The sequence below is a fragment of the Symphalangus syndactylus genome, chromosome 13 (assembly GCF_028878055.3).
Source record: "Symphalangus syndactylus isolate Jambi chromosome 13, NHGRI_mSymSyn1-v2.1_pri, whole genome shotgun sequence".
NCBI classification, from domain to species: domain Eukaryota; kingdom Metazoa; phylum Chordata; class Mammalia; order Primates; family Hylobatidae; genus Symphalangus; species Symphalangus syndactylus.
The window spans coordinates 54,055,573-54,070,169 of record NC_072435.2 but is presented as its reverse complement, the minus strand read 5'-3'; the positions used below and the strand labels follow the sequence as shown (position 1 = coordinate 54,070,169).

The 14,597-nt window shown below is 45.6% G+C and overlaps 1 protein-coding gene across 15 annotated transcripts in view; it reads right to left on the bottom strand.

Annotated features, from left to right (window-relative positions):
• Nucleotides 1–14,597, bottom strand: part of ZNF536 (zinc finger protein 536) — a 487,963-nt gene that overhangs the window by 222,890 nt on the left and 250,476 nt on the right. The gene's annotated exons all lie outside the window — the stretch shown is intronic.

Sequence of the window (14,597 nt, the reverse complement as noted above, 5' to 3'; positions counted from 1 at the left end):
TAGTCAAGATTTGTTTCAGGGAATGGGGGAAATTGTCATTTTCTATAGAATGCCAGGGAATGTGATCATTATGCTAGTTTACTACTATCTCTTTGGTCCTTACTTCAGGTTTTTGAAGAACAAAAGAGTAAGTTTGACCTCCTTAACATGCACCAGGGGGTTGAGATTTCTAATTTTTTAAAAAAATTTTATGGAAGTAATGTCATACATCATAAAATATGTGGACAAAAGAAAAAGAAAGAGGGAGGAAGGGAGGGAGAGAGAAAGAGACAGAGAGACAGAAACAGAGAGAGAGAGAGACTGAGAAGGCATCAGTTCTATGCCTTAAAGCCTCTGCAGTAATTATTTCGGCATTTCTCCCTCCCATTGCTTTACTGTGCACAGCTTTTCACATGGCCCGGCCCCTGGTCCACATTCGGTTGTATTTCCTTCTTTTGTTCTTGTGCGCACTCCTGAAAACCATCATTGTAAATGGCTGCATCATGTCCATCAAGGAGCTCTGTCTCCATGGAATGCCCCAATGCCATACATTTTAAGACAATTCCAGTTTTAATTTTTGACATTTTAAATGATGTTATAATGAACACTTCCACACGGGTAACTTTTTTCATACTTTGGATAAATTTCTTAAAATAGATTCTCAGAAGCAGACTTACTGGGTCAATGAGTTTAATGTGTCATTACTCCTGATGGGTATTGACAAATTGTCTTCTACAGATCTTTCAACCACTTAGAATGCCACCAGCACTGTTGGAAGTCCTGGCTCCCTGTATCCCTGGCAGGCAGGAGTTTCAGTTTTTAATATTTGTTATCATTCAATAGACCAAATTGGCAACTGGTTCTTTATTTAAGTTTGTAATTTTTAAATACTAGAGCAGATGACCTGTGTTCCTTCTACTTAGTAGTTTTATTTCCTCCTTAGGTGAATTATCAGCATTTGCCCTTTATCTGAGCCAAGGAAATATTTGTGGAGTACTAGGACCAAGTCCAAGTAGACCAAAAACAGATGAGTTATTATAGAAAATACATGTAAGAAGTCAAGAAACAACAGATGCTGACAAGGCTGTGGAGAAATAGGAATGCTTTTACACCATTGGTGGGAATGTCAATTAGTTCACCCATTGAGGAAGTCAGTGTGAAGAATCCTCAAAGACCTAGAACCAGAAGTACCATTTGACTCAGCAATCCCATTACTGGGTATATACCCAAAGGAATATAAATCATTCTATTATAAAGATACATGCACATGTATGTTCACTGCAGCACTATTCACAATAGCAAAGACATGGAATCAACCTAAATGCCCATCAATGATAGACTGCATAAAGAAAATGTTGTACATGTATACCATGGAATACTATGCAGCCATAAAAAGGAATGAGGTCACGTTCTTTGCAAGGACATGGATGGAGCTGGATGCCATTACCGTCAGCAAACTAATGCAGGAACAGAAAGCCAAACACTGCATGTTCTCACTTTTAAGTGGGAGCTGAACGATAAGAACACATGGACACAGGGAGGGGAACAACACACACTGGGGCTTGTCAGCGGGGAGGTTGGGAGGGAGAGCATCAGAATAAATAGCTAATGCATGCGGGGCTTAATACCTAGATGATAGGTTGATAGGTGCAGCAAAGCACCATGGCACATGTTTACCTATGTAACAAACCTGCACGTCCTGCACATGTATCCCAGAACTTAAACAAAATAAATTTTAAAAAGAAAAAAAAGAAAGAAAATACATGCGTCACTGGCAGACTGAGCACCCTCTCCCTTTCCTGATGGATAATAGTGATGCCAGCCCCCACCTAATGAAACACACCTTTACGGGTCTCAGAGCAACTTCCACAGCCTCTCTGAGCCCATCTTCCCTTGCTATGGGTTCTCCAGGTTGGAGATACGATAAAAGCAGGCTTAGAACATCTTTCTCTGAAATTTGATATTTTTTGCTAATGAGGTATCCCAAATTAAGAAAAAAACCTGAGAAAATGACATTAATTTGGAACAATTAGAAAATCAACAAAAGTTTGATTTTCTACTTTACAAAGCTTATAGCACTTTACGAACAAAGTAATTAATCCTTATAACAAAGAAAAGATGTTGTCCCCCCACCCCACCGCCTGCTTCCTGAGTTCCAGAAAAGTTAAGAGCCTTTACACGGAGTTCCACAGTCTTTGCTAAAAGGCCAAGAGAAGACGAAGAAAAAAGAAGATCCATTGCTTGCTCAAGGAAATGAAACAAGAAGCTCATGGGTCCTGCACAGAGATGAGCTTTAAGAACAGCAAGTAGATGTCCAGAATCAGTAAGTCTGTAGAGACAGGAAAGAGATGTGCGGTTGTCTTGGGCTGGGGCTTGGGGGTTGGGAGTTGCTAGCTAAAGGTTGCAGGGTATCTTTTCTGGGATGATAGAAATGTTCTAAAATTGTTTGTGGTGATGGTTGCACAATTCTCTGAATAGACTAAAAACCATTGAATTCTACACTTTGCATTAACTGTATGATATGTGAATTATATCTCAGTAAAGCTGTTACCAAAAAAAGTAGCTAGAGGCTTGAAGGAAATCATGGGAAGAAGGAAACATGCAGGGGCGGAACCTTAGCAAGGTTTGATTTCCTTTTTTTATTTTATTTTATTTATTTATTTATTTTTGGAGGGACAGAGTCTCACACTGCTGCCCAGGCTGGAGTGCAGTGGTGCGATCTCGGCTCACTGCAAGCTCCACCTTCCGGGTTCACACCATTGTCCTGCCTCAGCCTCCCGAGTAGCTGGGACTATAGGTGCCCGCCACCAAGCCCAACTAATTTTTTTGTATTTTTTAGTAGAGACGGGGTTTCACCATGTTAACCAGGATGGTCTTGATCTCCTGACCTGGTGATCCACCCTCCTCGGCCTCCCAAAGTGCTGGGATTACATGCGTGAGCCACCGCGCCTGGCAACAAGGTTTGATTTTCTACTCTACAAAGCTTATAGCACTTTACAAAGTAATTAATCCTTATAACAAAGAAGAGATGTTGTCCCCCCCACTTTCCTGAGTCCCAGAAAACTTAAGAGCTCTCACACGGCATTCCACAGTCTTTCCAAAAAAGATCAAGGAAGAGAAAAAAAAAAGAAGAAAAAAAAAGAAAGTGTGCTACTTGCTCAAAGAAATAAAACAAGAAGCTCATGGGTCCTGCACAGAGATGGGCTAACAGCACACAGAAAGAACAAGGATGGGGAGAAACATTTAGTTGATATATTAAAGAATCAGGCTGGGCGCGGTGGCTCACGCCTGTAATCCCAACACTTTGGGAGGCCAAGGTGAGCGGATCACGAGGTCAGGAGTTTGAGACCATCCTGGCCAACATGGTGAAACCATGTCTCTACTAAAAATGCAAAAAAAAAAAAAAAAAAAAAAGCTGGGCATGGTGGCGGGTGCCTGTAATCCCAGCTACTCGGGAGGCTGAGGCAAGAGAATCACTTGAACCCAGGAGGCAGAGGTTGCAGTGAGCTGAGATTGCACCACTGAACTCCAGTCTGGTGACAGAGCTAGACTCCATCTCAAAAAAAAAAAAAAAGAATCAAAATGAGAGAAAACACCCCACAATGATGAATTTGAATTTCTGGGACATACATTCATCCATTCAACAGAGTATATGGAGTGTGTCCGGATGGTCAGGCCTAGGAGGGAGTGAGAGAGAGAACACCTGTGATTCGATGGGGCAGGGTGCACCAGCGGGGACAGGCTGGATTTAACAGAGACTTGGGGTCGGGGGATGGCTTCCAAAGGAAGGCAGAAGTCAGCCTGGCAAAGAACTGGGATGGCGGGGTAGAGGGGGATTCCCAGTAGAGAAAGCTGAACACACAAAGACCCAGAGGAATGACGGAATACAGGGTGGGGAAACTTGCAGGAGTCAGACCCCCACCCCAGAACCAAAACTGTGGGGACCAAGAGACACAGCTGCAGAGGTGGGCAAGGGCTGGACCCTGAAGGTTCTCATGAGACTGTGGCCATTTTCTGAAGGCCCATGGGTTTCTTTAAACTGGGAAGTGACATGATCAGGTTGGCTTTTAGGTAGATCTTTCCAGAGATCTGGGGAAAGGGTTTGGAGCAAGCTACCAGGAATGAACTAGACGGAAACTGTGTTTAAGAGGGAAATCCATGAAGATCTGAAATGTGGAGATTCAGATCTGTGAGAAACAAGGGGACAAATTCGAGAATTGTTTAAGAAGCAGAAAGAGGGGTCTCCAAGGGGTGTGGGAAGGAACCACCTTGACCATGCCCTGAGTGTTCTGGTTGGTGGATGGGTGGGGTGGGGTCTATTCACCCAGCCGGGCAGCATGGCAGGAGACACCCATTCAGAAGACTCGGCATTTGGGACCTGCTGAGTGTGAGGTGCCAATGGGACACTTGAAGGAAACTTGAGTCCTTGGAAAAGGTCTCAGCTGGGACTCTGATGCATTTCCCAGAAGGGGAGAGGACGGTGTCTTCTGGGAGGCCAGCTGACCTGCCGAGGGGAGCCACCTTTCTCACTGACCTGGCACCCTGGGAACACAGTGTACAACAGGTACAACCCAGAGAGGAGAAGAGAGTGTGGGAGGAGCCTGGAGATGCACAGGAGAAAACGAACTGTCAAGGAGGTCACCGGTTCCAATGAGGTGGGCACTGGGCCAACACAGAACACTAAATAGAACCTCACAGTGAGGGCGGGGCTGGAGCCTGGAGGATGGGAGTCAGAACATGGGGCACCCCTGTCCCAGGACTTCTGGACCCCAAAGGCCAGACCTAACAGAAACGGTGAAGGAGCGCTGTCCCCAGGCTCCTGTCTGCCCAAAGCAAGAAGCATACAGCATGGAGCAAGGGGTGGACCCAGACGAGGGAGCTATGGAGATGCTGACACTAGAAGCTTGCTGAAGTCCACCCAGACAGACGGGGAACTAGAGGGTCCCCTGCAAACACAAAACTCCCAATTCAACCAGCTGAGGGGCTGGACAAGGGACTGATAGAACATTTCACTCTCTGACCATCCATTAGAACTTTGAGCTGGCTGGAAAGCAAGGCATCAGACCTAATGGGGAGGAAAATACATCATTACTGTTGTTTTCATTCATCTGACAAGACCTTGACCTATCTTGATGATAACTTCATTTTCCGGACCATAGAGAATATAATGAAGGAATATTTTTAAAACTCTAGATTTAGTTCTAACTAATGAGGAGGAATTAGTTAAAGCAGAAAAAAAAAAGCAAGAATCTTGGACAACTACAATTATGATTGTCTTAGAGTTCTCAGAAACCTAGGTGTGTGAGGCTAGGCAGGTTGGGGTCACAGTGATGGGACAATAGTTAGGAGCACACAGAAGGAATAAAACAGACCAGCTCAAATCCAGACTCCAGAACTTCCTGTGTGACAATGGGGAAGTTACTTAACATTTCAGAACCTCAGATCCCCATTTTCTCCTGCAGGATAAAATCAGTATCTACCTCAGAAAGCTGTTACCTGTTACAAGAACCCTACAACCACTGTGGAAAACAGAAGATTCCTTAAAGAACTGAAAGTGGATCTACCATTCGACCTAGCAGTCCTAATACTAGATATCTACCCAAAGGAAAAGATGTCATTATATGAAAAAGACACAACACACACACACACACACACAAACACACACACACACACATTTATAGCAGCACAACTTGCAATTGCAAAGATATGGAATCAACCTAAGTACCCACTGATCAACAAATGTATAAAGGAAATGTGGTATATATACACCATGGAATACTACTCAGTCATCAAAAGGAACAAAATAATGTCTTTTGCAACAACTTGGATGAAGTTGGAGGCCATTATTCTATGGGAAGTAACTCAGGAATGGAAAACCAAATATCGTATATTGTCACTTATAAGTGGGAGCTAAGTTATGAGGAGGCAAAGGCATAAGAATGATACAATGGACTTTGGGGAGGTGGGGAGGGCGGGAGGGGTGAGGGATAAAAGACTGCATATTGGATACAGTGTACACTCCTGTGGTGATGGGTGCACCAAAATCTCAGAAATCACCACTAAAGAACTTACCCATGTTACCAAAAGCCACCTGTTCCCCAAAAACTATAGAAATAAAAAATAAAAATAAATCAATCAACAAAAATTTTAAAAAGAGCTCAATTTTAAAAAGTTGTTACGAGGATTAAATCCACTTAATAAGTTAGCACACTGCCTGGCATTTTTTTTTTTTTTTTTTTTGAAACGGTGTCTCGCTCTGTCGCCCAGGCTGGAGTGCAGTGGCGCAATCTCGGCTCACTGCAAGCTCCGCCTCCCGGGTTCACGCCATTCTCCTGCCTCAGCCTCTCCAAGTAGCTGGGACTACAGGCGCCTGCCACCACGCCCGGCTAATTTTTTGTATTTTTAGTAGAGACGGGGTTTCACCGTGGTCTCGATCTCCTGACCTCGTGATCTGCCCGCCTCAGCCTCCCAAAGTGCTGGGATTACAAGCGTGAGCCACCGCGCCCGGCCTGCCTGGCACTTTTTAAAAACTCAATAAATGTTTGTAATTCATCACGAACCAATGTGTATCCTAAATTGTAACATACCAAGGTTCAAAACACTTGCAGTAAAGAGAGGTAGGATTCCAGGGCACGAGAGTCTGGTCAAGCAGATGACCCAGAAAAAGACGAGGATGCTTTCAAACATGTCATAATGCCGACTGTGCAACCAGAGAGATCCCAGTGATAGGGAAGAAGGCTGGGTCCAGAAAAACCAGTGTGACTCCCCCGGAGATATGAGATTTGAAAAGAAGATAGTGGGCATTTAGCATACTCATGCACATGTATGTACATACAAGTACATATATACACACACATGCACATATGCATAGATGTGTTAAGTGAATAGATTAATTGATTGATGATTTGAATAAAACATGGAAAGAAGAAGAAACATGTTCTTGGGGAACCTCAGACATAAGTGACTGGGACTTGAAATGATCTTATCTTTAATGAAAGGCAAGGAAAGAAAAAATATAGTATTAAGGGCAGCTAAAAAGCCCCCCCACCCAACCTTTTTTTTTTTTTTTTTTATTTTTAGACAGGGTCTCGCTCTGTTGCCCAGGCTGGAGTGCAGTGACATGATCTCAGCTCACTGCAACCTCTGCCTCCCAGGCGATTCTCCTGCCTCAGCCACCAAATACCTGGAATTACAGGTGCGTCCACAATGCCCAGCTAATTTTTGTAGTTTTGGTAGAGATGGTGTTTCGCCATGTTGGCCAAGCTGGTCTTGAACTTCTGACCTTAGGTGATCTGCCCGCCTCAGCCTCCCAAAGTGCTGGGATTACAGGCATGAGCCACTGTGCCCAGCCTAAAAAGCCATTTATTATTTATTTATTTATTTATTTTTATTTTACTTTAAGTTCTGGGATACATGTGCAGAACGTGCAGGTTTGTTACATAGGTATACATGTGCCATGGTGGTTTACTGCACCTATCAACCCGTCATCTAGGTTTTAAGCCCCGCATGCATTATTTGTCCTAACGCTCTCCCTCCCCTTGCCCCTTACCCCACGACAGGCCCCAGTGTGTGATGTTCCCCTCCCTGTGTCCATGTGTTCTCATTGTTCAACTCCCACTTATGAGTGAGAACATCGGTGTTTTGTTTTCTGTTCCTGTGCTAGTTTGCTGAGAATGATGGTAAAAAACTCTTTTTAAAAGTTCAATTCAGAGCAAAACAAACAGACTGAGAAAGGAACTATAGTTTGATGCAGGAAGCAATGACATCACTTTGGGGAAGGAGAAGAGGAGTCTGCCCTGCAAGGAGAGGTCCCGGGGAAGGAAGAGAGACCTGTTGACCCACGGGAGCCTGAGATGGATGAAAAGACTGTCAGGAAGAACATGTCTGCTCCAGCAGAATCCTCATCTCCACACTCCCGTGAAATCAGCACCATGGAACCGGGAGAGCTTGGGAAAGCAGTGCTGAAACCTGCTGCTGTGGTATCTGAGGAACTGTGGAAAAAGGGAAAGCTAATTGTCGTGGACAATCGGTCCCGAGACTGACTTCAGCATGGGTCTTACTTTTTCACAAAAGTCGAGGCAAGCCTAGAAGGGGGAACAGCAATCCCCAGAGCCCAGCGTGGGCTCCCTCGCAACCAGCCCTGAAGGCTGGGGACCGAGACCTGCATTAGACATCAGGTGTCTGCATCTCAGCAGGGCATTTTGATTTCCACGGGGATAAAAAAGAGAAATGTGAAACCGAAGCAAGGCAAAGAAGTGGATCAGTGGCTGGTTAACCAGCCATACCCAAAGGGTACAGAAACAAGTGCTGAGGTCACAAGGAAGGAAGGGACGCTCACTCCGGGATGTGGCAGGGCGCATGTCCCGAGGCTGCCTCGTGGACTGCTTTTTATCAATGACAGGGACAAAAACCCAGCAGGCACAAATGGAACAAGTGCAGGTGGCCAGTGCTGGGGAAGTGGGGTGTGTGTGAGGTCCCTTGAATGAAGGAATCCCTCACAGCACCCTGACCCACCAGGCCAAGGGGAAAATGAGTGATGCAATTAAACAAACAGTTGTTGACCTTTTCCACATCTGGTCTGTAGTCGAAACAGCAGCCAACTAGCAATTCCTGTCTCCTTCCACGACCTAGGGTTGTTTCTGGAAGCAGTTTCCCAGCCAGAGATATTTTCCAGGCTTATCTGATGTAGCTGGGGCCACGAGACTGAGTTTCAGCCAATGGACAAAGTGAAGGTTGCCACTTCTTGCTCCATTCTCATGGTGCGCTCTTTTCCTGACAGCTGGATCTCAATGTCCTGGGTGACCCAGGAAACTGTATACTGAAAATGATGAGGCTTCCACTGGCCTGGTCCCTAAACAAAAGCTGCTTGTGTCCAACACTGATTGAGCTCTGGGTGAGAGAGAGAAAAGTAAACTGTGGTGTCTTGATACTGAGACATTAGGGTGCATTTATAAGAGCGGTCAGTGTTGTCCTAACTGATATGGGACACACAATCCCAGAGTGGCAATGCAGTATTGGGGAGAAGGCAGGGCTTCATCAGGCCTCTGAGAAAGGACTTGAGGGATTGGACAGTGATGAGTAACTCAGTGGGAATCAGAGAATCCATGGTCCCCAGACAGGCAAAAATGGCCTCAAAAGGATGAGTTCCCAAAAGGAGAGGGAGCCCTTCTGAGCCTACACGGATGATGGATCGTTGGTCAAGCCAGCAGGTCCTGTGCACTAAGTGCATTGGTTCAGATGGGCACGGAATAAGGAAAGCAGACAAGGCTCAAGGCTTGAAGCTACAACGTATTTTGTCCCTTGGCCTTGGCAGAATCCGGTTTGACTTACAGGACCCCAAGGAAACCTGGGACCATGCACATTTCAGGACAATATTAAAAAGAGAGAGAGAGCATTTACTGAGTGCCTGCTATGTGCTCTGCTGTTGTTTAGAAGGAAGATAATCATCATTTAATTCTCACAATAGTCATCTAAGGTAAGTACTATTATTCCCTAGTATACACATGAGGGATCAGACTTGGCTGGGGATCCAGCAGTTTATGTGTGCAGAGCTGAGACTCAGACCATGCCTGGCTGAGCCCAAAACCTGTGAGCTTCACTAGGATCCCCCCATCTGAAAGGCTTTCTAAGATCAGAGCTCCTCAGGCCCTGCATGGGCCCCCTCAAGAGACAGCAGGCAGCCCCCTGCCCCAGACTTGTATAAGTAGAAGCTGGCGGGGCCCCACAGCATTCCTCAACCCCGCGTGGGGCAGAGTTAGATCGTAAGACCCTCCCAACCTTGAAACCTCTGCCTAAGAGCACACAGGAAGTTTAGATTAAATCAGCCAAAATGACTTCATAGCATATATTTCTTAATATCTGGTTCTCAGGGTCAAACATAAAACTTTATCCTGAAAAAACAAAAAAACCACCAAGGATTATCCATGAAACAGCTCTGTTAAATGTGAGCCATCAGCAGCCTGACCCACACATGCTGATCTCTGTTCCCGAGCTCCTTCAAGGACGCCGAGGTCTGCAGAGTGGTGGAGCTAAGGGGTTGGACAATGGAGGATCCCACCCCGTCCTCAATCATCAGAAGCTGCAAGGTGTTTTTTTTAAAAAGAAAAAGGAAAAAAGAACTATTTTTCTTCAGTGCTAGAGAAAGCAGACAGATTTTTCACTTCTGTAGAGTAAGAGAACTCTCTTCCCTCACCGAGGTCGCTTATAACAATAGAGGATCCCCTGAGATAAAGGAAAGAATCAAGTTTTCTTTTTATTCTAGAAGGTGATAACTACCACGAAATCTCCACTTCACTTAAGTCCTTTTATTCTTCTGATAAGCTCAAGAGTTTGCCATCATTGTGCCCAGCCACTGCTGTCTTCAGCAAAGCGCAGTGGAGGAGATTTCAGTTTCCAGAGGGGACAGAACCAGCCCCTGCCAGTGAGAACCCCCTGACCCAACAACACTCCAAACAAATTACCGGGTTGTCTAAAAAGTAGAAGGAACAAACCACTACTGGAATACTCTGCTTTCTTCATACCACAAAGCAGATTTTACTGCTTAAAGGGAGATTCATTTGAAAGAAACCTCAAGCATATTTTTTTCATGTCTTGGGAGGTTGCTGTTTCATAAAATGCATGCATGTCATACGACTCTGCAGAAATTCATTCAACACACTGGGTCCATCAGTACTTACCGCTGTGTATGAATATCATGAAGAATGTATATCATTCCTGTATCATGAGCTACTCTAGGCCCTGGGCTACCTAAGCGGACAAAACAGACACCATTCCTGCCCTCATAGAGCCTGCATTCTAGTGGGGAAATGGAGAACGTATCAGTACAATGGAAATAAAACAATACCAAATAGTTAAATACATAAGGGTAATGTCATAATTCGGGATGGACAGAATAAGGGCACAACCAAGATGAGCTTTGACATTGGATGGGTGGTCAGGGAAAAGTAAGGAAAAGTGGAACTTAACAAAGAAAATATAGGCTAGTTACGATGGCTCATGCCTGTCATCCCAGCAGTTCGGGAGGCCAAGGCAGAAGGATCATTTGAGGCCAGGAGTTTCAGTACGGCCTGGACAACAAAGCAAGACCCCATCTCTATTAAAAAAAAAAACCAGCAAGTACAGGAAGTGCAAAGGCCCCAAGGCAGGACCACACTGGAGCATTCTGAGGAGTGACAGAAGAGCAGGAGAGTAGTGAGTGCCACAGAGCCACAGGCCCTGGAGTCCGAGAGGCAGGCAGGCCCAGGGAGACTGGAGAAGTTCGCAAATCACATGGGGAGCCACTAGGCCCTCTAAGCATTCATCCCTCTGCTCTGGGAGGCAGGCTTGAGGAGCCACTAAAACGGACCTGTTTGAGAATAGAAGCCCAGCAGTCTGTTTCCCAGCAGCTTCCCTGCCTCCAAGCTTAAGGGGCAGTGAGCCACAGAGGGAGTCCATCTCCCTATTTCCTTTTAAAGTCAGGCCAATAGAGGAACCTCAGAAAGGTATTTTATTCATTGTTAAGCAATATTTCTTCACGAACAATCAATGTTGAACAGTTTGACATTTATTGCTGCCCATCAGAGGCCGATTCTCATCGAATTATATGCAGTGTGTGTCCACAACTCAGTGACATTTTCCTCTTAGTAAATCCATGTGCGCCATTAACAGACAAATTAAATTACCTACAATTGTTTACCTACTTAAAAAAAGACTCCTAAAAGGAAGACCAGGATCCCCTAAATTCCACTTTTCTCATTCCAAATGCCAGGATGCTAATGGCCAGAGTCTACGGATTAACACCACTGCTCGCCAAGTGTCTTCATGTAGCTCAGTAAGAGCGAATTCAGGGGTCCCGGGTGGGCTGGGGAGTGGATGATGACTGGGGCCACAGAGGGAAGAAGGTGGGAGAAGCCCCAGTCCCCAGCCCTAACCCCAGGGAGGAATAGGCTGAAGAATGTCAAGAACCACTCACTCTCTTACTAACATGTGGGAAAACCAACAGCTGCATTTGTTCTTCAGAAGATGAGCCCTTGGTAGGCATGTGTAATGACCCGGGGAGAGAGAAATGAGTTCGACTCCATTGCTGTCTTCATGGGGCTCAAAAATCATCAGAACAAAGCTACCGATGCACTTCACTCTACAGTGACAAGTTCCTGGGTGAGCTTCATAGGAGAAAGCAGGTAACCTTAAGTCCCTGGAGGAGCAGGCACCTCCCCACACCTTTAGACGTGGGCAGGAACTGAACATGGGGAGACAGGGAAGAAAGGCGGACCCCCCGTCAAGCATTCCAGGAGCGGCTGGTCCTAAAGCACAGCAGAGCCAGTACACGGGGCCATGTCTGGGGCCCGTGTGGGGTTGGGTTTGGCTAGAGTCCAGGAAGGACATGGAGAAGGGGCTGGGGAGCCCAGTGGGCTGTGGCTGTACCCCCGTTTCTTCATACCTACCCTGGAGGGTGCTCCCCTGCCTGCTCCAAGACACAGACAGGATGCCTACTGTGGCACTGACTGTGGCAGCAGTGGGAAGAAAGGGGAGGGAATAACTTAAATGCCCACCAATTGGGGAATGGCTAAAAATACATACAAAATACCAGGCCATATCTATTTTATGGCCTGTTATACTTCTTATTATATTTTTTAATTTTTTTTTGCTAGAGATAGGGTCTTACTATGTTGTCCAGGCTTGTTTTTGAACTCCTGGTCTCAAAGAATCCTCCCTCTCAGCTTTCCAAAGTTCTGGGATTATAGACGTGAGCCACCATGACCAGTGGTTATGTTACACTGACAGCAACAGGGCTAAGAGAAATCTGAGTCAAACCCTGTCTCTACTAAAACTACAAAAAATTAGCCGGGCATGATGGTGCATGCCTGTAATCCCAGCTACTTGGGAGGCTGAGGCAGGAGAATCGCTTGAACCTGGGAGATGAAGGTTGCAGTGAGCTGAGATTGTGCCACTGCACTCCAGCCTGGGTGACAGAGCAAGACTCGATCTCAAAAAACAAAAAACAAAAAACAAAAAACAAAAAAAAAAAACAAAACAAAAAACCAAAAACAAAACAAAACAAAAAAAAACAATAACGACAAAAATAAGGTTATCTTGAAGCCACGCGGTTGAAAGAAAAAAGCAAACTGCAGAGTTATAGGGTGGTACTATTTATGGTGAGGAAAAGGAGGAAAGGAGGGAGAGGAAGGGAAGGGACAGGTAGGAGAGAGGAAAGGGGGGATGTGGGGGGTGAATGCACGGCAGGAGGCTGAGACGATTGGGGAACAAGAGGGAAAACTAGGAAGACAGAGGTGACAGAGAACATATACTCTCTAATGTAGTATAATTTAATCATTTACTTGAGTTTTAAAACTCAGCCACTGTCCACTGTCTGAATATTTTGATAATGATGACTGATGATGAATCCAGAATAGTGATTAATAAAAAATGATCTGCTCCTGTACTCCCTCTGATTGTAAATATCAACCTTAATTAATAGTAATCAATGTTAGCAATAAGAGAAAATCCAAACTGCTTTAATGTACCACTTCAGGGGCTTCGTGTAATATCCTCCCTTGACAACACATCAGTGCTTTCAGCCCCTGACAGAGTGATGGGGAGGGGTTGGGGGAGTTCACACAGGACCCGGCCACACTGCGGTCTGGGACCCAGGAGCTCCACAAATGTCTGCTGGAGGAGGTGGGGAGAAGGGTGGGTGTCTGAGGGGGTGGAAAACATGAGGAACAAGACCCAGATAACAATATGGAGCCCTACACAGTGCTCCCAGGGTAGCCATGCTATAAACCCCCTAATCATTTCACACACATACACACACACGCACACACACAGAGAGAGAGAGAGAGTTTATGAGCCCCCAGTTGGTCCCAGCTTGCAGGATGTCGTCCTTGCCTGGCGTCCAAGGCCTTCCACAGTCTGGCCCTAGTCTCCTTTTCCAGGGTTCCCAGCACGTTCCCAACCAGATGGCATCACTGTCCTCTAAACACACCGAGCTCACTGACATGCTTCACCTTTGTCTCTGCCATGCCTTCTTTCCCATACGCCTCCCTCTTCCTCTCCAGTCTAAAAATAGTCAGACATCACAGAAGTCTCACTTCCTTCATCCATGTCGCAACAAATATTCACTGAGCAGCTACTATGGGCCAGGCACATCATCTCATCCTAACAGCTTTACAAACTAGAAACTAGTGTTTTCCCATTTTACAGACAGCACATTTGAGGTTTGGAAAGTATCTTGCTGAAGGCCACACAAGCTGGTGCCTGGTGGAACTGAGATCTGGACCCTGGTCAGTTTGATTTCACGAACATTCATCCTTGGAGGAGAGACAGCTAAAACAGAAAGGTAAGCATCATCAAGGAAGGATGGGCCAGAAGGGCAGGGGGTTAATTTTCCAGAGAGGATGGGCGGGACGTCTCCTCTGAGCAGGTGGTACTTGAGCTGTGACTCAAAGGTCATTTAGTAGGTGAGTAATAACTTCAGGATACATTGTAGTGGCTCCATGGATATGAGTGAACAAATTGCATGTATAAAGGCCTGGAGGCATGTGTAAGGATGGGTGCCAGCCTGTCCAAGTTCAATGACACAGAATACACGCAACAGGTTACGTGAAGCAGATTTGTTACTTACAGATAGGCAGCAAGGC